This window comes from Ascaphus truei, chromosome 2 (assembly GCF_040206685.1).
Source record: "Ascaphus truei isolate aAscTru1 chromosome 2, aAscTru1.hap1, whole genome shotgun sequence".
NCBI lineage: Eukaryota > Metazoa > Chordata > Amphibia > Anura > Ascaphidae > Ascaphus > Ascaphus truei.
Window position 1 is genome coordinate 370,028,639 of NC_134484.1, and position 25,214 is coordinate 370,053,852.

The 25,214-nt window shown below is 39.5% G+C and overlaps 1 long non-coding RNA gene across 2 annotated transcripts in view; it reads right to left on the reverse strand.

The window, feature by feature from the left end:
• Positions 1–24,939, reverse strand: part of LOC142488729 (uncharacterized) — a 127,262-nt gene extending 102,323 nt beyond the window's left edge. For both annotated transcript variants that reach the window (XR_012799617.1, XR_012799618.1), the window contains exon 1: positions 24,621–24,939. This is a non-coding gene — a long non-coding RNA (uncharacterized LOC142488729). The remainder of the gene's footprint in view (positions 1–24,620) is intronic.
• Between the last annotated feature and the right edge of the window lie 275 nt (positions 24,940–25,214).

Here is a 25,214-nt window from a genome sequence, read left to right on the forward strand (position 1 = left end):
CCCGCATGAGGACCAGGTAAATTTCAACCTGCTCAGACCCCCAGAACGGGTTATTTTACATTATATTCGCGCAATTGGCGTGGGAACTAATTAGAGCCGCGGTGAAGTTCACGGGCAATTGGCGTGGGAACTTCTGTTCTAGGGCACCTAGGAATACAATTCTTTTTGCCCATAGATGTTAGGCACTGTATACCACTGTACAGTATACTGTGGAAGACAAATAATGACAAGATACTGAACATTTAGAATAAATGCATAGTTTTATTTATTCAGGTTTATTACACAGTATACTGTACGGCCGGAAAACATCAGCATACAGTACAATATTATCCATCGAATTCCACCCATTAGCCGTTTTCTTTTCTGAGAAAAAACAAAAAGAAAAGTTTTAATGTACAGTACAATACAGTAATGGTTAGCCCCCTAAAAAGTACCCAGCAAGCCCCACCAAAATAATACGGCAACAAGACAGTACTCACCATTGAATTTCCCATTCAGCTTGCGCTGGCGCCGGTCCACTGCCAGTCCAGATTTCTTCATCATCCACGTCGATAGTTGGCAGCGGGACTAGTCCACCTGTAGTCAGCAGGTGAGGCTGGAAATCGCTTAGGTACATGCAAGCTTCATCAAAACTGCACGCCAAATCCAGCTCAGCCTCAGGCTCAGGGTTGTCACTGACAGTGGGACCGTCATTGGAAGCCGGTGCTGGTGCTGGTGCATTGCTTGGCAGCGACTGTCGCTTCTTAGTTGGTTTTAACATGACCCTTTGCCTTTTTCTGCCTCCATGATCATAGATACGGGAAAAACCCGGTGATACACACCAATACCCTCCAACAAATTGGGGCTCAATACGGTGAAAACAGGGGTCACTACATAACCTTTTCCTTACTGCACGCTTCCACGTATGAGGAGTTGGCGAAAATTTGTAAAAGTCATATTTTTTGATAAAATACTGATAAATTTGAGCAACTGTTGCCATCTTATCCTCTGTTGCATTAATCGCGGCCCATATCAAATACGCGTAACTTCTGTCAGGTTTTTGGAAAGCAGGCTGCACTTGAACACTCATGGCGGGTGGGTCTCTGGAGAATAGTGTAACACAAACTGAAACTGGTCTTTGTCTTTCTTTAATATGAAAAGCCTAAATTGATACATTTTGGCAACTCTTCCTTCAGTCTCAAGGCCAAGGCCAAGTTACAAAGGCACACTGTGGTACAGTATCTTTTTTAAACGAAACACCTGCAAGCCGACACATTACTGATTCGGCGCATTACAAGTCATGAATTTATGCTATCTGGCGGACACGCGAAGCATTGCAGCCTAGTAAATCCTGAACCATTTTTAATTAACTCATCAACCGCGCGTCAGCCGGGCATGAGCCTGGCTGGGAAGGCAAAAGGAGCCCGGCATGCTCCGGGTGAACAGTGTGGCATTCCAGGAACATGCCAGGTACAAGCCGGTGATTAGTAAGAATAAAGTCTGCCGCAGCAGTATAACTGTAAGTTATGGATTTGAGCACTGTGTCTTACTTGCCAGTATTGGTGGGGGAGGGGGATTTCCTGCACTTTATCTTCGCCCAGCTCCAGACATGCACATGCAAAAAAGAAATAGAAATAAATGATTATACCAAGCATTAAAAGCATTAAACAATGAAACAGTTAAAAAAAAATGAACAGGTTTTTGTTTTAATTAAAAATATTTTTCTATAAATTTTGAACTACAGTACAATCAAACAGAAAAGTCGTCCAAAAATTGCCGGTCCTTCCAGGGAAGAGACCTTGTATGCCACAAAAGGCCATTGATGGTGTCTCTCACGGTTCTCATAACATGAGTGGTAACATTAAAATAACGCTGCACTTCTTCCAAAATTGAGTTCCTTAAATTTGCCGGCAAACCCTTCTTGAATTTATTTCCCTCATAATTTATATTGTGAATCCACTCGCTTTACATCTCAAAACTGACATGGTGTTTAAGGATGAACAGGGCATATTTCTGGGCTAGACCAGCACTTTCGATCTTGTATTTCTCCTGGAGATGCTGAGCAGTTCTCTCAAGATGATGTCTGGGAGCGTTACAATCCTGTGTGCTGGAGCGAGTGTGCTTCTGGCAGCGGGCGAAGGTATGTGGTCAGGGAGGATGATTTCCTCCTGTCGTAACCTTACCGGGTTTGTCATCTCATTCACCACAAGGGCATACATGTATTCTGCAGATGGAGGGGGTGAGTTTGGGGGGGTGAGTTTGGGGGGGCTCATGGTGTGCTTGGTGTTGGAAGCGTGAAGGTCAAATCCAGGTTACCCTCCTGCTCCTGCGTCAGACATACAGGGGCAGGGACTCCAAGGAAAGAATAGATCCGAGCGATCTTACTCTCCATCTAATCCATACGCCTATACATATTGAACATGGTCTCCAAAAGAAGATCAACCTACACCATTTAGTTGTCAGGGATTTTGACACATTTTAAACCATGCAGGCGAACGAGCAGGATCTGGTTCAAGGAGTGCTGTTGACATCTGCGTGGATGGGTGCTGGAGGAGATAAGATGTGGGTTGCTTGCAGAGCATCGTGGGGGAAGGTTGCTGGAGCAGATGAGCTTGGGGTTCCCAGCAGAGCATTGTGGCGGATGGGTGCTGGAGCACATGAGCTGGGGGTTCCCAGCAGAGCAGCATCATGATGGGTGCTGGAGCAGGTGAGCTGGGGGTTCCCAACAGAGAAGTGTCGTGGATGGGTGCTGGAGCAGGTGAGCTGGGGGTTTCCAGCAGAGCATCGGTGGACAAAGGGTCCTCCTCGCTGGGTGATGGGTCAATTTTGGGCATACACAGTGTTTGATTTAAGTATATGGCAGCCATTTTCTTCTTCGTATAATAAGGTCCAAGGTTCTTAGCCTTTGGAGTCTTCGGGACGTTTTCTTTATTCTCCTTTGGCTTTGGCTTGGAAACAGCTTCCGCCTTTTCGCTTTCTCGTGGTCAGCACGGCAGAAGAAAGCAGGTTCCTGCGTCCGCAGAATCGGGGTTGATCCATGGAAGTAGATGGAAGAATGCACAATGCAGTATCTGGACAAGAGCAAGTTCAGATAGAGATCAGTGTGTGGGAGGCTATGCAATTTGTGTCCCCTTTTATACACTGTGAACCTATTTGAATTTTTTCGCGGGCATGGACACGAGCTGCAGGTGTTAAAAGTAGGCGTACTGTATACTAGACTCGTCAAGAGAGGCAGAGGCCCATTACATTACAGTATAAATACACCATCACTTTTGTTGATTCAATGCACATTGAATATACATCGAATACACATCAAATTTATATTCCTCTGTGTTTGATTTTTTTTCTAAAAGCAGCGATGCCGAAGAAAAGGATTTCAAAGGATCTCAGCATGAGAATACAGGATATGTACAAGAAAGGACACAGAATTTTACAGATCCAATGCTGGTTAGTTACTTCAGGCCTCGGTTTAGCAAAAAGCACTGTCCGTTATCATGCCCATGGTAAGGCTAGAAGTGTAAAATGGAGTCCAACAGTCACAACAGAGTAAGTATTTTTGTTTTCTTTACTGTACTGTATCAGTAAAGATAATGATGAGCGTTGCACAGCAAGAGTCAAGACTACTCTAGAGAAAACTCAAAATATAACAGCATCTGAGACAGCATCAGGCAGATGAGATGCAAATTGGGATGGAAATATGGACATGTAAAGTAAGTGTCTTACTGTAATAAAGTACAGTACTGTTCTGTATATTGCATATGGCACTAAATAAACTACAGTATACAGTAGTAATACCCCCGTAAATGCTTTATGGTACAGTATACAGTAGTAATATTGTTCAGTATATTGCAATAGTACTGTATGCAGAGTGCTGTGCTGTAGTTAGTACTGGACAGTAGGTAAAAGTGTGGTTTTACTGTACCAGTAAAATTATTCCTTGTCATTACAGAGTGTATCCTATGATAAAGGACGACAACAAGATCAAAAGATTGCACAGGCATGAGTATGGATCGAAAGTGGAGAGACTTTTAAGGATGTTATCTTTACTGACAAGAATACTGCAGCTCTTGAGAAATTTGCCACTTTCGCATTCCATAAAAAAGGATGCCTATCTCTGAAGCTGCCTCCCAAGCACCCAGTGAAGATGCATGTGTGGGGTGCAATCTCTAGACTTGGACCAGGATGCATCATCATTTTTTAGGGTAAAATAAGGCACAAAGTCACATGCTGTGGCCTTATGCACTGTACAACTGTAGTGTACAGTATTTGGTACCCTATGTTACATTTTTTTTTCTTGTTCCAGAAATCATGGATAAAGTATTTTTCCAAGAGAAAATAGTCCCCCAGATTGTTGAATACATTAGGCATAATGTCCCATCTGGTCACTGTTTCTTCCAGGACAATGGCCCTAAACATACCTAAACCCCAATTTGATTGGTTGTAGTACACCATGTGACGGAGGTATTTTAGGTCAGGTATGTGACGTCATCCAAAGGGAGTCACATGGTGTACTACAACCAATCAGATTGGGAAATTGGTTCCCACGATCTGATTGGCTGAAATACCATGGGACGCCGGCCATCTTGGATTTAGTTATTTCATCTTAAAGGAAAATGAAGCACAACCATTCTGATTGGCTTGCATCATTCCCTTTAAATGACGTAATTAAAAAAAAATTAAAGTTGGCACATGGCACATGGATTTAACAGCAGGCTATTAAACCAATTTCCTCCCAAATGTGACTTTACAAGCCTTTTTAAAGGCCGTGATACCTCATTTGAGCGCAAGAAGACGACGAGACAACATCGGTTGGGATCTACAATGGGGCTTTTTGGATTGCAATAAGAAGATAGAAGATTAAGAAGATCAAGAAATAATGACAGATGAAGATAGAATAAGCTGATTAAAGATGGAAGAAAGAAGATTTGGGTACCTGATTCGTATCTTCATGACGGATGACATCGGATGCTGTTTGAGGCCTTCCTGGTACATGAGCTTCCTGTTTCCCCGGGAGTCGGAGGGCCAGCGCTTCTAATGGTAAGTAATATATTGCATGTTTGTAAATGTATTTTTTTACAGGTTTTAACATTGGATGTGTATTTTTATTTTTTATTTTTTGCACATTGACTGATAATATATTAATCTGTACCACATTAGGGTACAGATCAATACATTATTAGGACAATCATTTTTTGGCATTTCTTGCTTTGTATTCATGTTGATTTTTGCGATGTCAGTTTATTATGTGGATGGCATTGTTTGGTATTTTGCTGCTTTATTTAAATAAAATGTTGGCGATTGATTTTCAATTTGAATTAATGATGTCTTGTGTTGGCTATTGCGTTTAATGGTTGTGTTTCAGATATTTTTTAATAATTAATTTCTTTGTAGGTTAATGTTTCAATTAATTAATTGCTGTTGTATTAATTAATTGTTTTGATTGTTTACTGTTACAATTATTTCCGAGTTGTTTTAATAATTAATTGCTTTGATTGGTTACTGTTTGAAATAATTCCTTTTTGTTTTATTAATTGCTTTGATTGGTTAATGGTTTAATTAATTCATTGTTGATCTGGTTATTGCTTGTTTTAATTGGTTTAGCCCGCGGGGACCAATGGAGGCCTACAGCGCCTAGCGGGGACCACCCGGAGACCCCCAGACACTTGTGGACACCCCCTTTGGTGCACTGTGGGCCCTGCAGACACCTGTTGGGCCCACCGGGTACCCCCATTGGTCTGGGGTATGAATCCTGTATGTTAAAAAATAAAACATGGTTTTACATTATGGGGGGCACGGAGGGTGGGTGGTGTATTGATGCTTAGTAAATATTTTTTAATATACATATTATTCCTAGTGTAGATGTGCAGTGGATCGCCAGGGGTAGAACCATGTTTGTTTTATGTCCGTGGACCCCCTGCTTCCTGAGATATAAGCCCCGTTATGGGGTGCCAGTATCTCCTATGAATGGAAATGTCCCATGTCACGTGATCGGGATATCTCACGTGACCCGGGATTCAGGTATCCAAGGACAGGCCTAGCAACCACCAGGGAGTGTCAGCCTGAGAGAAGGATTCTGATTGGTTCATCCAAAAGCCTTGATCACCAATCAGTATTCAACCTGTTCTGATATGGGGCAGGGTTCCAACCCCCAATCTCAAGTTAACATTTTTGACACTCTCCTAAATTCAGTTGAGAAGTTCTAGAAAGTCTGTTGATGTGATTGATCTTCCTCCACCTGTGGAGTGAGGAGCTCTTCAACCATCCCACCAGGAGATGAAAGGAAAAGGTAACAGGCCTGAAAGGGGCCAAATGCTCTGGGCTCTGACCATTATGGGAGAAAAGAGAGAAAATGGATACATCTGTGTTTGCTGTATGATTACAAACCTGCCTGCAATAAAGACAGTTGTGTCAGAAAGAGTGTGATTACTGCCTGCTGCTATGAAGGAAGACAAGATGTCAGCATGAATCATCCCCTGCCCCTGCAGAGAATCTATGCTGACTGGAGGTGCTGCACCAATGAGAAATAAAAGGTAACCTGCACCCCCGTTCTGGCTCTCCCCACACCATCGCGGAGCACTCAGCCCTCCTGTTCACCAACAGGTCACAGCCCAACACACCTAGAAGTAGCTAGAGAAAGCATACCCACCCAATCTCACTTAGGGTGGGGGTAAAAGGGCTACACTTGTAATAAAATGTATATTAAAAAACATAATTTTCAGGCAAGATTTTCACTGGCAGAGGCGGCTCTCTCTGAACAGCTCTCTCTGCAGCATAAATAAATCGCCAGGTTAGGCCTTTTCAGAGGGTCGATCCTATCGCTGGCAGCAACTTGCTCATTTTGGGAATTTTGCTATGACAAGGCTTTCTTAATACCGTGATAGCAATGCTCCAAAAAACAGCGATATAAATGGCCTGGCAATATTTTTTTTTTAACCTTTACTGCATAGGCCCCTTAATTTGTACAAAATACTTTTGTTACTGTATGTGTGCTCATATTTGTAATCTGTGTATGGCTAAGGAGCCTCAGAAAGGACTTTTTTCCCATGTGCACTATACAGTATGAACTCGTAACGTTAATCTTCAAATTATAATTACAGACACTTGAAGTACTATACTGTACAACAATAAAAGATATGTTGAATTGCTATTAGATTTTTAAGACAACTCGCGATTGCCCACTTGAGTTTCTAGACGGTATTGCAGACAACGCTAAAATGCCATTTTCTGCACTCGATAAAAACACGAGTCAACACATGTCTTAAGGCGGTACGGTTGGAAGAAATCACACGCCATGACATGGGTATTCCGAGGTATAATACACGTGAAGTGTTCGAATAACGGCCGCTGCATCTGTACACACATACACCATAAAGAGTAATCAGGATTATTCATGTCAGGCTGAACTATTAACCCATTGGCGACCCATCCAACAACCAAAAAAAGTGTGTGTGTGTGTGTGTGTGTGCCGAGCATGTGCATACTGAATGAAACTTCTTTGTGTTTTGCCACTGAAATAGTTTTTTGGTTTTGATGTTTTTGATTGAATAAAAGACTTTTGATAGTATAATTAGAATTTCAGTTACACAACAGAAAGAAGTTTCACTTAAAATGTGCTTGCTCGCCACACACATTCTTTTATTCATTTTCATTTTCCTCCACTCGCTGCTCTATTTCAAGAGCCCATGGCCAGATTTCCATTTTCCCTGAGATAATACCACACCATATAGCTGTGCGAAGGCTGTTGGCTCCTAGCAGCTGATAAGTGACCACTTTCACATTGACCCCCTGGCGATGGGTTACAATTATAATTAAACATTGGCCTAGATGTCAAGATGAATTGTTGTAAACCTATATAATCAAAGTTTTAAATCTCTTAGAGAATATTTCAATCTAAAATAGATAAGGAACAGCATCTGGCAATGAAGTGATGACACATAGCCAGAGGAGCAAGTAACAGATGCACTCAGACATCAGATAGATAGTGGTAGACATAATATATGGTTGGGATACGAATTGCTGAATAATAATAAAGCATGCTCTACTTAATGACTTAATGAGGATAGCTATTTAATAGAGATATGTCCCTGATTCCACTCCAATTACTTCAATGACATATTACATTCTATTCAACATAATTTTTTACATTTCCTTCTGTGAAGGTTAAATAATACAAAATAAAACATTGAAAGTACTGACACACCATGGAATATTTACTGACACAATATTTAAAGTGTACATTATACATTAAAAAATAGTATACTGTATGTTCTTTTTTTTAAATTGGTTTCCAAGTTAAACCCTGTCACTGATTGTTGAGATATGTACATTTATTAAGATAGTATCTTTTATAGACTATTAATAAGAGAGCATCCCTATAACTGAGTCAGGGGAAGTTGGCATGTGATGTAACTATGAATAAGCTGTGCTCCACAATATGGCCATTGTTTGTATTCAAAACATTTGTCTCTCATTCAAATGCTTTACAGATTTATAACCCACAAAATATCATTAAATGGATTACCATTGTGGTAACTCGGTGTACAGTACAGGCAGTCCTCGGTTATCCGACACAATGTGTTACTCAAAAGGGCGTTGGATAGCGAAACGTTGTAAAGCGAAACACGTTTTCCCATAGGAACACTCAGGCTTATGCAGAGAAGATAGAGAATGGAAATAGCGCCATCTTTTGGCGAAAATACGCAGGCGAAAAGCTTGTCCTGGCGAGAACATGGCGGGCCAATTCAAATTCGCCAGACGTGTGGCGAGAAGCGTGATTTCGCCAATGCTGAAACACGCACGATTCCAGTAGCTCCGATGCGCATGTACGCGCCAATCGGAGCTACTAAATGGCGCGTTCAGGGGAAATTTTGCCCGCCAACAAAAGTTGGCTGTATTGTGGGCAAATACAGAGCGCCACTAAATGGCGAGTTTCACGCCAAGTGAAACTCGCCTAATTAGCAATTTCATGCACACCGCGCTACCGGAGTACCCTGCATAGGAAAAAATTAATTGCCAATCCTGTGGCGGATTTAATCCTTTCCTGTAAGTACCTCTCTGCATAAGCCCCACTGTTTAAATGAAAGGTTCCGTTCCTGAAGGCATTTTTAACACTAAAATACACCAAAAATTTTACACAGACAATAAGATACGCAGCCCACACATAAATTATATAGTGCATATATGTATTATATATATAATATAACATAATATATAATATAATATAAAAATATAATATATTATATAGTATAATATATAGATTATATACACATAAACAACGTTGCAAAGCGTTGTAAGAGCATTGGATAAACCGTTTTGGCATTGTAAAAATGAACATACAGTAGGTATGCATTGCATAGTGTTGGATAAGCCATTCGTTGTAAAACGAAGCGTTGTAAAACGAGGACTTCCTGTACATACTATTATACAGTACACATATGGATGTCTGGAGTGGTGCCTTATTTAAATGGCATTGGTAAATCAGAAGTTCTTAATGTGGAGAATTAGTTCGCATGGAAAGCCCCACTCTTGATTTCAGTTATACTTGTGTATCTGCTGTGTGTATGGTGGGAGGTGGATGGGGGAGGGGCACGTACCGAGCAATATAGTAGTTTCTTTTAATTGTTTTTGCAGCGAGGAAACAATAACATATTATTCTCCAATCTGTATGTGTCACAAAGGAATCATTATTTACCTTGCATCAGAGCATAGGAGCATTACATTTTCTAATACAAGAAGAGTTGTTAGCATGAAAGGTCACCTCTCCTTTTTCTCTGGTAAATTAATGTGTTGTTGTTGTTGTTGTTAGGACATGCATTTCCCATTTAACTCATTTTCTTTTCTTCATTAACAGATGTTAAAAGACCAATGCATGTGTCTAACACAAAATGAAATATAAAAACATATAAAAATGCAAAAACACAGAACTTCAAGTGAAATCTGTATCCAAGAGTGACTTCAAATGTTGTAACTGGGATGAGAATTGAATTGTATTAGCCTAAAAAAAAGGTTAAAAACTGTTTATTTGACTACATAAAAACGAAAAAAAAGACAAACAAATACAAAAAAACACCTCCTACGCGTTTCAGCCAAGACATGCCTCTGGTAAGCATGAGAAAACTAGAGAGTGACTAGAGATGTGCAAACTTGTCAATATTCAATTTGTGGGTGTTTCAATCTAAAAGAAATTCGGATGACATTTGTGATGTGAGGTTACTGAAGAGCACCCATGGGAAGGTGAAGTGGAAGAGTATGGCAGTTCCTCTCCTAGACATCATGGTGGTAGGCCACAGTCTGGTATTCCATCCTGCTCTATGAGCTCATAGGCATCGTGTGGGTGTGGATGTGGACCCAGAGGAACCACCTCCTTAGTATGGGTATTACCTTACCATGGAATGCTGAGTGACTCTGTGGTTGTCTACTGAGTCCTATTTACTACAGTGGAGCGAAGGGAGACTAGGCGAAGTCTGGGGGAGACTGCAGTGCAGTCCTATCTGTAGGGGTAGAACAGGCTACTGCTAGACCGTTTGCCATCTAGGGGTTAATAATATGCTACTGCTAGACCGTTTGCCATCTAGGGGTTAATATACATAGCCTCAAGCATGCATTTATAACATCACGTGACCTGGTCTCTCAAGCAGAAAGATTTTTATTATGTTTAAAACAGTGGGTTAAAAGCTCTGGAGCCCTGGTTGATTGGGGCCTCAACCCCAGTATTTTTTGTTCTCCTATCTTTAGGGGTAACCTACTGTAAATTAGAATGTTCTGTCACAGGCTTTCATTGAGCATATGAGGCTAGGACACACCTGCCATTTTCATTGGAACAGAGGACAGTGCCAGCCTTATATTGCACTGAAACAAACACTTGACCCTTTAGTTGTTTCTCAACTTTTAGGTGATGATGGAGATCCAACACCCTCTTTATAGTCACACTGAAAGCAATAGGCTCAGTCCCAATTTAATTCCTCTGGTCTACTCTTCTTGTCTTACACTCACTCCTTGTCCCTTACGGTCAGGGCACTGCCACTAGGGAAAAAATTGAATTAGTTGACGATCAGATTAGAGATGATTAGAGGTGGATGAACCAGTCCAAATCAGTTTCTTGGAGTTTCCCTTGTCTTCAAAATCCCTTTTGCAAGGTTAAATCCGCAGACGGATTGTTTCAACTTGAAGTCTCCCCATGTGGCTTGGTTATGCAGCTTTAAAGTAACCCACCCAGTGGTTGATATACTAGTACTTCTTTCTACTGATAGCATGCGCCAGAGTAGGCATAGTACTGGGCCTGCTTCAACCCTGTTATGTGCGAGCCTCAGGAGCCATCTGCTAGGTTGTAATTGAAAGTAGCTCTATTTTAGAGGAATCAGGTTGTAATGTGGATTTGGGGTCTTTTGAGTGTTTGTTTGATCCTCCATTATTGTCAGTGTCACCTTTGTCCCAAGATATTTCCTAATTGTTATTGACCTCATCTGATTATCTATGTATTACTAAGAGACTGTTGAGGCTTCCAGCACACAGCACCCCCTGTTGATTTAACAGGTGTGCATGGAGCAGATGCAGCCGCACAAGATACGTGCGCTTGAAGGTCAGGTTGGTGTTGGGGTTGCTGAGTAAGGTCAAGTTCTAGTCTGTTATGGAAACTCATGATAGGTTTTGATTCTGTTCCTTAGATCTGATTTCAGCTGTACCACCTGAGTAGGTTATTTCCAGCACCTGTTGCTCTTCCTTGGGTAGTGAAAGCTTCACCCTATGGGGATGTGTTTTCTTTGGAGAACTGAAACACAGGCAGGAGAAGTGGGTGGTAGCAGGTAATCCTTCAAGCAGTCAGGAGGTTGTGACAGCGGTAAGTCTGTCTGGTCCAGGGAGTTCCCCAGTGGAATGTGGAGAAGCTGATGGTGACATGGTGGTGATGATAGTGGCTCTTCCGTTGAGCTTAACAAGGAGCATCCTGGAGAAGGTGACGAAGAGTAACCAGACATGCGTCTTGTCGATGTCACAGTGTGAGTCCCCATGCGTGTCCTCCTTGTAATTCAGACTCCTTCCCTAGCTTGCAGGTATCAGAGGAGTTCAATGGCCTGCCCTAATTAGTCACTCAGTATTTTATTAAATTTTACTGAATATACTGTATGTGTATTAGTTTGAAGACCATTAATGGATAGATGTCACCAAAAATGTATAGGTTAACAAAACAGATAGTCCAATTCAGATACATGCAGATAGTTCAGGAACCCTGACTTTTGGAGTAAGATTTGAACTCCATACTGTACCTGTTATGTGAATGTATCTGAATGGAATATTACTAAAGATCGTACACCATGTGGACCCTATGTATGGTTACATTCTCATGCCATGGGACACACCAGAAAAAGATCAGTAACTAGTATTTTAACTGATATAGATATTGAAACTTGATTCAGTAAATTAATATATTAGTTAGGAAGCAAATATGCTGATTTTAGATGTATAAATTTGGGGAGTTTAGCAAAGTACTGTACACTCCTAGACAAAAACTACAGGCCTCTATACAATATACAAATCAATAGTGTAGGATTATTAAATGTAACCAAAATAATGTTTCATTTTAGGAATAACATAGATTTCCCATTATATTTGTTTCTATTTATTAATGCTATTATTTTTATTATTGTAATCTGTGTATTGAAATTCAAGTATATACGAGATGTATGTGTGAAATTTAACAGCCGTCATTTTAGGTTAACATTATCAATGCCAGACGAGAAGAAAAGGAAGATAAATGTTTTTGCTGTAAGCACAGTACTGCTGATATTGAGTACTGTAGTTGCTGAAGATCTTACACTCTGAAGATTATTTTCCATCTCAAAGTGTTTTGGAAGGACAAGTGGAATGGTAATCAAGATAAGGTTGGAAGAGCTGAGAACCAAGGTCAATTTGAATACATCAGACACAGAATTAAAAAACAACCAATTAGTGTCTAATATAATTTACTCCATATGTACAGTACAGGTTACCAATTCACTGTTAAATATATTTAGTAGCAGAGAAATTCTGTTGGTATCAATGTATAGACAAATAGAGATGCATACATATAATTGCACCTTGGGTAAATGGATAAAACAAGGATTATGGTGCACTGCAAATGAAACACATCATATGGGTCCAAATTGTATACAGTATTTAGGAATTTGGGAAGAAAAAAGTATTGAGACAGAACTGTTTAATGATAAAGTATATTATATTGCTATTTATATTAATACTGCTAATGTTTAGCATTTTATCATATTCTTATTATTACTTATGTTACTAATGTTTTCATTTAACGGTACTACCAAGAATCTAATTGCATGTCCCAGAAAATCTTTTATTTTTAAGGGGGTATTTGTAGATGGAATTCAAGTGATTCAGAATCCATTTTGTTTGTTAGGATCCATTTTGACTTGTCAAATGTGTCAGAATCCATTTTGCGAAATCTGCTGACTTGTAGAAAGATATGTACCAGGGAATGGTTTATGGAACACAGCATGGTAAACAAGACAGAAACCGTACCCAAGGCTAGGGCTCTATGCCCATACTTTTGTACAATACAATATGATGTTCTGCTAATATTGCGTATTATCACTTTTTCTCATTGATTCATACCAGCAAAGCCATGCATAGGTTATTTAGTAGAAGGCTATATGAAGCTGTATTTTAGAGTAGATGCATCCAAACGATTGACCATCCAGAAACAAATGCATATATGTTTTAATAGCTTGTATGCCTTTTTTGACAGTTACCTGTATGTCTGAAGTTTTATTATTTTGCCTCTACAAATAAATATTAGGAACTGATAAGAGATCTACTGAAAAGATACACAAGGATATATACAAATAAGATGAATTTTCTTAGATTATTATCATAGACTATTTATACAACTAGTCATAACCTCCCTCCTGGACACTAATACTAACTAGCTATAGGGTGAAACATGGACCTCATCAGGTAGATAATTTCATTCATTATAATGGATCAACCACATTTAAAAGGTAACATCATTTACAGATGCAACTGCAGGTTTTAGACTGCTTGCCAAGGAAAATCTTTGACCGTCTCGGTAACTCATGAGATGTCCACAGCAGGCTGTAATGGCCCATCGGATTCACACAGCGTGAATCCCATTCAAATGCAGGGACCCCTGCTGTGTTAATCCAATGGGCCATTAGTCTGGCTGCAGGAATCTTGCAGCATGCTGCAGGAATCACGCAGTGTGCGATGGGTTTAAATGCAGTTCTCAAGGCAAACAGTCTACAACCAGCAGCTGCAGCTGTACTGTTCATCAAAAAATAATAATAAGACACTATAAATGTGTTAGAAATATTATACATACTGTACACAGCAGTGAAACAATTCTAGGATTACCAAAATAAAGAATTAAGATTAACAGTTAAGAATAAAGGTAACTCTAAATATCATTTGTTCTTGAAAACATCTGAATTTATACAGCAATGTTGAAAAGCATAGTGGAATATCAATTTAAAACAATAATTATGTTTTTTTTCAGCCTTGTATGTTCTATATACCTGAAGTAAGCAGAAGAGTGGCAGGTTTAAATAAAGTGTATAGAAAATTAGAAAACCGAATGTATGCTCAAGTAGGGCAACAAAACATAAGGAATATGCCAATAAAAAATATAGTGATATGTCGGAGTATAAACAGGTTGGGGAGGTAGTATTACATTTCCCCTCCACATTTCCGTCTCAATACCATCTTGACAACATGTTCTTTCCAAAACACAAAGTTACTCAATTATATAACAATGTTCCTAATGAGATACATTTTATAGAACTCATGTACTAATTTTATCTGTTGGTTTACATCCAGCACAAATTGTATGAACTCTTTAAATGATACATTTAGCCACAGGTATGTAATAATACTGGTTTGTCATATATATACATACATTGAGTGAACAAGTTTTTCTTTCTTCCATATATTTCTCTATAATTATTGTTCCATTCAATATGATTGTTTTAATAACAAACTTTATAACCGTTGATTCCAGTCTTTTTTCCATGCTTATGTCCAAACTTTAGAAAATTATTTCTAATTAACTGATTTAATACTGTACAGTATGTATGTCTATGGTTATGTATTCAATGAATATTATTAATACAGTATGTATATTACTTATTTCTACTTTAGAAACTATGCATTAACTCTTTTTCATTATGAATAGTAGAATAATATATTCGATGTTTATGTTACATAGATCTCTTTATATTTGAATTTCATTAGAGATCAACGTATACGTCCATTAAATATCTCTATGGGACACGTTACTATTTCCTTATATACAGTAGTGATTAATATTTACTCATTTCATAGTCATGCAGGTTTCTAAGTATACATCTAGTGATCTAATACTAATAGTCTCCATCTATGTCCATTTTTTCTGTGTTTTTATGTATTTTTTGTTTTTCACAATTAATCATTGATTGACATCAATTGCCTCTTTTTATTTGGGGAGGTATAATTTGTATTCCCCTCCCTCACCTGTATATTCCTTAAGAAAGTGCCACAGGGGGCGTGAAACATCTGGGAGGGGAGTCTTTCTGTTTTGTCCATGTTATTTATTTAGACTAATAACTTGTTTTTAATTCTCTTTGCTGGAGAGTTTTTTCCCTTTTTTCATTGAAGTGGCAGTCTTCACGATCCACACATCTTTTCTATTTAAAGTAAGTGTAGCATAGGGGTTTGTTAAAGATCAGTATAGGTGGGATAATCGTTACTTGTACGGAGTGAACAAATAAACAGACAAGTTATAATATAGCAATGCTATGTCAGAAACATGAGTTAGACTCTGCATGACACATGCTACTTTTTCACACTAACGTTATATTTACAACATAAACAGCTACATTTTTCTAAGGTGCACCCTGACCCTTACACACCCCATTCAATGGTAAGTAACTCAAAATAAGGTTCGAGAGGTCACAACAACTTTGAAAAGTGAGACAAATAGCAAGTCTGAATCACTTTGTTCCCCAGTGTGCTCAGAGGCTTTCATAAACAATCATGAAAAAATGCTTTCGCCGCACGATTTAACAAACTTATCGATACTTTCTGAATAGCTACCTTGCGAGAATAGTTCAAAAGCCTCTATAACTTGGTTATCAAGGCTTACAGCATAGGCCCCTAACAATACAAATATCTAAAATTGACGGAGATCTGGAGTTAGTACAAATATTAGCAGTGTCAGTGTGTACTTAGATAAAATATACAGATACTTATTGCGGGAGTCTGGGCATGTCAATTCAAGAAGAAATCAGAAATAACAGATGTGTGATGTGTGTTGGGCATTGATTTTAATGGAGTTTTCTAAAACACAACTTTATGGAGGACTTTATTTACTGACGTGTACAGCTATGGATTAACTCCTATAGCTATGCATCTGTCAGTCACAATAAGTCGATTATACAACAAGTGAAGGATATGCTGTTTATGATAGAGTACTATTTAAACAGACAACCACACTGTATGTGTAGTTGCACACATTGTTTTGTGTATGTACAGTAAGTATCTGTTTTGTTTTTTTTACTGAATAATGGAATTTACACCCCAGTGGACACTCATAATTTTTTGGATGGACATCTGAATAAGGTTTCAGTTTTCACAGTCACTGCATTAGTAAGACTCTGGACTATATACGAGCAGAGGGCCTCCTTTATATACCAATTTTATAGCGACTCATGGTGGCATCTCTTTCTCCTATGGGTTGAGACGTTGGGCTCATCCTTGCCTCAATATATCGCTACCAAACCATTTCATAATTACGCAACAATATTTAAGACCTTCCAAAAATGTATTGCTACAAATAGCCAAACAGGAAAAGGATAGGTCTTAAGAAATACCCATATGACTATACTGCATGTAGGAGTTAACCCATTTATTACATGTTATACTAACAAACAGTAAATATGGTGTAACATATAAATGGCTGTAGCACATCAACAGATGCATATGAAATAGTTTTTTTCATGGAATAAACTATACTCGTGTGCTTTTAAATGGTGAAAGGGAGTGTTCGATATGTTTACGTGGCCTTCTATTGTATATAACATTGAGTGTATAAAGTATGAGTGTACAATAATTATTCTTCATATGAGAACAAGAATTTCCAAGAGACAGAAGTTGGCAAAATAAAAAAAGTATTACACTCAGTTACGTCACTGAACAATTTTAACATTAAATATAAACACAAATAGAATAATATATGCAAACAGCAATTTAATAAATATTTACCAATATGTACAGTTCCATGTCTACAGGTTCTCCCCCTCCTCAGTATTTGCACCCTCAGTAATCTTATGAGGGGACAAGTAAGCATGTCACATACATTATTTAGGCGAGTGCTCCTTACTTGTATGTGTGAGTGCACTGCAAATATGACAGTAATCTTTATTCTGATTCTCAAGGCGGTGACTAAAGTGACATGTATACATGAGATTGAATCTAGTATATTATATATGTACTGTGTTGACATTTACCAGGTCTCTTCGCATCCCCAGAATCCAAAAGTTCAGTAGTCCAACTACCTGGGAGGTGGCTATCACAGATCTGACCAGCTCCTCCATAGCACTCAGGTGAAAAGAGGCAGTAGGTTTCCATTGTGTCTTCTGCAACTGGTCAGAATAGTCAACCAACTTATTTTTAACTTTTCGTTTGCTGTCCACCCAGCATATCTTCAGCATGTCAATGGAGAAGACACAATTCCCCAGGGCATTGAGGCACTTAAGTATGGCACCCCAAATCCTCTGCTTCTCAGCAGTGCTGGTCCTGGAGCAGAGGGCCTCATAATATTTGTGGTTACCCACCACCCCATTAATCAGTATTTCCACCTCCTCATCAGTGAATTTCTGGTTTCTGATAGTACCAGCATCAGCAGCAGGAGCAGTTTTGATAACGCTGAGTTTTTCTGTTTGTAATGTGTGTTTATTTGAATTCAAAACATGCACATGGGCATCCTAATCAGTCACTCTAATGCGTAATGCAACACAAAATGGCATGCACTAATAAGACTTTTTACTAATGCACATGTGCAGTGTATTGGTGAATGCATCTCTGAGACATGAATACCACTTCTAATAGCGCTGCTGCAGGCAGTATGATAAATGGATTTTATTTTTGCATCTCATTACCTTTGAGGATAACCGTTAATAAGATGAAATAACATTCATTCACAATTTTGGAAATGTCACGTTATTAGCGCAAAAACGATGGACCACTGAAGATCTATATATATATATATATATATATATATATATATATATATATATATATATTGTGACATAGTCCAAAGATGTTAGGCAGCTTTCTGCCCCATTTTAGGTCAGAAAGTGCAGGAATAGTTAAAAATGATCCGTTCCACAGCTTCCCATTAACTCAGGCAGCTGGATGGAAAATCCAGACCACAGATTACAATGGCTCTAGTTCTCCCTCACCTGCTCTTCTAATCACATGCACAGGTATTTAGAGCAGAGAGGTTTAGCATTTCACTCTCTCTCCTTAGAGCCTGGAGGCTGGGGGTATCGCTGCTCCCCGGAATCCAGTTCGGGGTGGACGGCCCATCCAAGTATCATAGTACCAGAGGATTTGCCTGGACACTTGGGACCGTGTTCCCACCACGAACAGATAAGACAAAACAAAACAAATGTTTATTGCTGTTGCTAAAAGACTGTGCTGTATCTAGTGACCCTAAATGAGAGGGCATTGTTTTAAGCTGGGGAACCAGGTTAGTTGGCCCAGTTAGTTCGCAGTTAGAGGCTGATTCTGATGTGTAGTTAGTTCCCTGAAAGGGATAGGATTTCTTTATATGATTTGGTTTTTATTTCTTAAAAGTGACACTGTATGAAATGCTATGACACTGATATAAGTGAACTGCTGAATGAAAATGTCTGAGTGCCTCTAACCTACACATGTTAAAGCTACAGTACCTTACTTGGATAAAAAATAAAGCAGGCAGAAGCCTGACTTAAGCAATATAATACTTTGCATGATCCTGTTTGTTGTATAATTAACCATAGAAGACTGTGTCGGGAAGAACCCAGACAGACGTCAGCACAACAAAAGAGGGGCGTTTGTCACATATGGTGGAGTATGCGGGTCGACACTAAAAAGTCTGTGGGTTTGCAAATAAATGCGGGGGTTTAAAATGGCCGCCGAGCTGAACTAAAGTACAGATGCTATGAGTGAAGTCTGTCCCAATGTGTATATCAGTTGTGCTTCTAGCATACACAGAGAATGTGCGAAGTGTGGATGCAATAGCACCCTGAACCCAAACAGAAAACCAAAATGTTTTGCTGAAGAAGAAAAAAAAAAAAATTGCATCTAGCAAGTGCTGTTTGTAAAGCTAATGCATTTTGCTGAAGTGAGTGAATTTGCAGCTAGCAAGTGCTGTATGCAAGTTGCTGAAGGGAGTGAAATTGCAGCTAGCAAATTGTTCCTGCCGGGTTTCTAAAATGGCCGACGTGAAATGTTTGTTTTGTAATGTACATAATCATGAAAAACAGTGTCCCTTCAGGCCATACGATGATGATGATGATGATGATGACGACTCGTATGTGGCCCCTGGAGGAGAGCCGTACCCACAGATGAATTTAGTATGCTGGGCCTGTCATAAAGTAGGTCACATGGAAGATGTGTGCCCCAAAATTTTCAAAGACAAACAGCTGCAAAAGCAAGCAACGCCCTATGTGTGCAAGCAAGATGTGGAAGCTGATACCAGTGAGCGTGTGCCCAGTACCACTGATATCTCTGGAGCTAATAAAGCAAAAAGAAAGAAGAAGAAAAAGAAAACTGTTCCTCAAGTCACAGGGGAAGTGACCGAGCCACTTGAACCTGCGCTGTCAGGACATGCGTCAGAAAGACGCCGAGATGTGCTGCAGACCGGAGTGACCGGCAGAATTGTCACGGGAACAGTGGCAAAGGAAAAGGAGGAGCAAAGGGAAGCTGAATCCTTGAACCAGGATAAAGAGGCTTTGGTTTCTGCACTCCAAGCTGCCCGCCATGATTATGAAGTCCTGTGGCAGGATTTGGTGAAGGAGCGAGAATGTTGGAAGAAGGTGCAAGAAGCGAACGCAGAGTTACAGAGGTGTATACTCCCAGCTTTACAAGAGCACGAGGCTTTGAAGAAAACAGAGTCTCTCTTACGGAGTGAGCTGGAAGAGGTGACGACTAGTCTGGAAAAGGCCAACACCGTAATTGCTATCCTAAAACAGAAATACGGGAAAGCTCTACAAGAGGTTCACGCACTCAGCACAGAGGTGCAAAACTCACGCCTGGAGGGCCACGGTCTGAACACAGAGCTGGGAATGTTGAAGCAAACCCATGAGATTGCCCTGAGTGAGTTAGAGACTGTAAAGCAAGAAAATGAGACTCTGAAATTGAAAAATTCAGATTTGACTGACCAAGCAGAAAAAGTAAAGAAACAGTTGACTCAGGAAAAAGTAGAAGTGCAGGAAGCACTACAGAATGCATTGATGCACACTCAGAGCCAGCACCAGGAAGAAATGGACGCTCTGAGAACAGAATTGCGACATGTATGCACAAAACAGAATTCTCTCGTGGAGGAACTTAACGTTTTGAAAAAGGAGAAAAGCATTAGAATAATTCAGAAGCACTGCAAAGCTCTTATCCAAGGAAGAAGGGAAAGAGAAAATTATTGGCGTAAACGTGCCACAACTATCATCCTACAGGCTGCCTATAGGGGATGAAAATTCGTCAGTTCAATCGCCGGAATAAAGCAGCCTGTGTTCTTCAATCATTCTACGTGCCCGCATGGTACGAAACAGATTCCTCATTATGAAAGGAGCAACCATAAAAATCCAGTCTCTGACTAGGATGACACAGAACAGGATTCGCTATCAAACCCTGAGAAATGCGTCACTGGTTATCCAGCGGTACTTCCGCCTGAATAAATGTAGGCCTCAGGAAAGAGAGGCCCAAGACTATATGCCTGCCGACTGCAAAGGTAAAATGCCACAGGGTACAGCCGGAGTTAGTGAGAGCTCCATCAATGTAAAGGTGCTCCAGGTAATCAGTGCTTCATCTTCTAAGTACCATATAATTGCCCCAAAGGGAAAATCCCAAATCTCTGAGAGTGATGGTCATGAGAAAATACATGGCAGTAAGAAGTACCATAAAGGTTCAAAGGTTGCAAAGCAAAAGCGACGAAGGTCAACGCTGGCCTTGAATTTTTACGGATCTCGCCACTCTGGGCCACAATATAAAGACAAAGACTATCCGGCCCCAGAGTTCCGTCAGAAGCTAAAGAAACAGTCCAGTCATTTGCAGGTTGCAGCGGGTGTTGAAATGAAGTCAGAAGATGTAATGGACTGGAAGTAAAGAAAAAAAAAGGAAAAATGTTTGGGAATGACCGATTTTTATGTTATATGAGTGGACCATGTCACTTAACTTTGCAAATAAGCTAGTGTAGTTATGCTATATTAGGCCTCTAGAATAAGCATTTTGTCAATATTACAATGTTATATTGGTTCTCTGTGTTGAAAATGTAGCTAAACTACAAATTAATATACAGGGTTGATGGCCCTTAAGATTACAAGGCTGTAGTATAAGAAAAAAAAATATTGGTAGCTTACAATATAGAAAAAAATGCCCTTTTCGGTTGGTAAATATATAATGAGGTTCATATTCTAGAGTAGAAAAACCCAGGGAGGTAATAGAAATTGTCTGGTTTTGGGAATATATTTAGCATATCCTGGGTTGTAAGAATGTGTGCTAGACACTTATTTTTCAAAATAGTTCCCTAATAGAGAGCAACAAAATATGTTTGCCAAGTATAGTCTCTTATGACGAAACCTATTGTCCATAATTGCCGTGGAAAAAGTTCATATTCGTGTCATGTGAATACTTAATATTGTACTGAGGAGTTAGTTCAAGTATTTCAGGTAGGACACTCACCCCAGTGAGGTCCATGGCCGCTCACCCCAGTAGGTGTGAGCTGGGGAGGGGGATATGTGACATATTCCAAAGATGTTACGCAGCTTTCTGCCCCTTTTTAGGTCATAAAGTGCAGGAATAGTTAAAAAAATGATCCGTTCCACAGCTTCCCATTAACTCAGGCAGCTGGATGGAAAATCCAGACCACAGATTACAATGGCTCTAGTTCTCCCTCACCTGCTCTTCTAATCACATGCACAGGTATTTAGAGCAGAGAGGTTTTGCATTTCACTCTCTCTCCTTAGAGCCTGGAGGCTGGGGGTATCGCTGCTCCCCGGAATCCAGTTCGGGGTGGACGGCCCATCCAAGTATCATAGTACCAGAGGATTTGCCTGGACACTTGGGACCGTGTTCCCACCACGAACAGGTAAGACAAAACAAAACAAATGTTTATTGCTGTTGCTAAAAGACTGTGCTGTATCTAGTGACCCTAAATGAGAGGGCATTGTTTTAAGCTGGGGAACCAGGTTAGTTGGCCCAGTTAGTTCGCAGTTAGAGGCTGATTCTGATGTGTAGTTAGTTCCCTGAAACGGATAGGATTTCTTTATATGATTTGGTTTTTATTTCTTAAAAGTGACACTGTGTGAAATGCTATGACACTGATATAAGTGAACTGCTGAATGAAAATGTCTGAGTGCCTCTAACCTACATATGTTAAAGCTACAGTACCTTACTTGGATAAAAATAAAGCAGGCAGAAGCCTGACTTAAGCAATATAATACTTTGCATGATCCTGTTTGTTGTATAATTAACCCTAGAAGACTGTGTCGGGAAGAACCCTGACAGACGTCAGCACTACAAAAGAGGGGCGTTTGTCACAATATATATATATATATATATATATATATATATATATATATATATATATATATATACACTCTCTCTCTCTCTATCTCACATAATGTGAGCCATGCTATTTAAAACTAGTGCAAGGCAGTGCTAACTTAATACAGTTTGTCGTATATGTCTGCAACAAACGAAATATAAACAACAAAGGAGAATTGTTTTACAAAATAACATATATGTATCGAAAAAAATGATGTCTCTATGTAAAGGTGAATACCAGCAGTAGGATAATTATTCATGAAATGTTATTCTGTATAAAATTGAGAACTTCATTAAAATCTATACTTATCTACGTATGAATTGCAATAACCTAATTTTTAGGTATGTAATTTTGTGATTGTAACCGTCTGATTATATTTTACTAATATGAGTCAAGGATTATACACTCAAAGATCAATCAGAGATGGGAGATGCCTATATAAAGATAGGGACAGAGATCACATCATTAACCCCTGAAGAAGCCGCTTAGGAGAAATGCGTAGGGTGTATGCGTGAGAGAGAGGCACTGATTGCTGTCCTGTGGGAGCTCCGGGAGTATAGCTGAGAATAGCCAGCGATTCTCCACCAAACTGCATGAGACAAAACTTCGTCAACCACTTGACACGGAAGTGTAGAGACTGGAACCTAGACACGGACCAAACACCAGTTCAGAGGAGAGCTGACAGAGATGGGGGTAAGAGACCCACTCTCTAAGGACAATTTCTCGAACCGCGCAAAACAACTGATCAATATGTGAGTGTGATACTTGCTTGTTTTAATAAGTTTTAAAATAAATCAGATTTGCGCTATTTGTGTTTTTTCTACCTATGCCTTCGTATAGTAACCCTCTGAAGGGATGCTGAGTGTCTGACACAGTGACGACATCATTTCCAAAGATTTCAAGTTGCGAATATCTGCAGGTGGTAAAAGTATGCAATCATTAGTAGTGCCAAAAGGAACATACACTTCGTTCCAGTACCAACCTTTGTTTGGAGAAATGCATGATTAACCGCTAAAATGTGAGTGCAATACTTATAACGAACAACTTATTCAAATTATCCAGACATACTATCCTATGTTTGTTTTTTCTTTATTATTCCCAATCTGCGGAATTTATTGTTCTGTTAACATATCTACTTTCTCGGCACCTGTGGGGTTGATGACCCTGTGGCTGCATTTTTTAGGGACAGATATAGCACTTTATCGGATGAGCACCTCCCTTGTATCGTTATATAAAGAAGCACTGAAATGTGTTTTTTGATGCACTGTTTGCTCTACTATTTAATATGTCGTAATTAAATTATTTTAAATAAATTAATTATTTTAATGACATACCTCACGACAATTGTTTTTGCATATAAATAACTTTGTGGATTAACCTTAGGGAAAATAACGTCCATTAATGATTTTGCTAAAGGTCCATTTTTAGTGCTGGTTTAACGGCCCTGTGTTGATCTGGATTAAGGTGACAAAGATTGTAAAACATAATTTGGTTATCATAAAAATATTCAAAGTTCAAACAAACTGTTTAAATACATTTGTAACCCCTCTTTTCTTTACCTCAGACTATAGAACCTGTCACTGAGGTGGAGGCCTGAGTCCTGTAACTGGGAGTTTAACTCTTATAGTGGGTGGTACACAGATTGGAAAGCAGGTGTAATTAGACACAACAAAACTGTAAGGAATCATGATAAACTTTACATTTCTTTATATATAACGTAGAACAGGGATGCATACATAGGGCTATCACATAACGACACAGTATTTCTGCATTCCTACTAAGGAATCATCAACGCTGCACCTCTATTTATAGACATCTTACAGTCACTGCAAATTAGTTCACCTACCCTGTTCATCAGACAGGGTATTTGTACGATACCCTTTTGTTGAAGCTCTGGGTTCAAAACATATGCTGGCTGGTGTTTCTTACAGTTAATTTGAAAACATAACCTGTGTTCCAATGCAGGGGGATCTCTTTCTTTCCTCTGGCTGTTAAATCCTGATATTTTTCCTCTTAGCTGTTGCAGTGCTCCCTGAGGTGTCACTGTACTTTGTACTGGCCGACAAAATCCACCAGTCTCTTCACTCCATGGATCTGTCAGGCACTTGCCGAGTGGTTCTCCCCAACAGCCTCACCATCTCAAACAAATTGCCACTCTCCCTTAGACTCAGTTTTTTACTCCCCCACTGGCTGATCCAGTCACATGTACACTACTTAGCATAACTCTTAAAGGGGAAATGTCTGGTGCTGCTTGCAGACACATGGGGTTACACATTAATCTGTCTGTTTTTTTGTAATGGCAGCTATTAACTATATTTAGCCTATGAAACTGACATTCATTTGGTGCTGGGCGGAACTGCTCATTTAAACAAATGTAATTATCTTTGATGAGAAAACACATTTTGTGGTTTGTAAATAAAATACATTTTCCGTTTAATCC